The sequence below is a fragment of the Orycteropus afer genome, unplaced genomic scaffold (genome assembly GCF_000298275.1).
Source record: "Orycteropus afer afer isolate SDZICR_OR568_19922 unplaced genomic scaffold, OryAfe1.0 scaffold00437, whole genome shotgun sequence".
NCBI classification, from domain to species: domain Eukaryota; kingdom Metazoa; phylum Chordata; class Mammalia; order Tubulidentata; family Orycteropodidae; genus Orycteropus; species Orycteropus afer.
Genome location: NW_006922024.1, coordinates 2,485,005 through 2,485,271, shown reverse-complemented (window position 1 = coordinate 2,485,271; position 267 = coordinate 2,485,005).

The following is a 267-nucleotide window of genomic DNA, read 5'->3' as shown; positions in this document are numbered from 1 at the left end:
TCCTGGAGACAACAGACAACTTCAAATTACACACACACACACACACAAAGGAGTACATGATGCCTCAAACAAAGGACCAAACTACAGGTCTAGAAACTCTTCTGGAGGAAGAAGTACTAGTAGAATTGCATGATAAGGAATTCAAAGTAATTTTATTGAGTTACCTTCAACAGAATGAGATAAAGCTAAAGGAAAACACAGACACAACTTTGAATAATTCAAGAAAAAAAAAGAAATAAATTGATGAAATAAATGGAAAATTAGAAA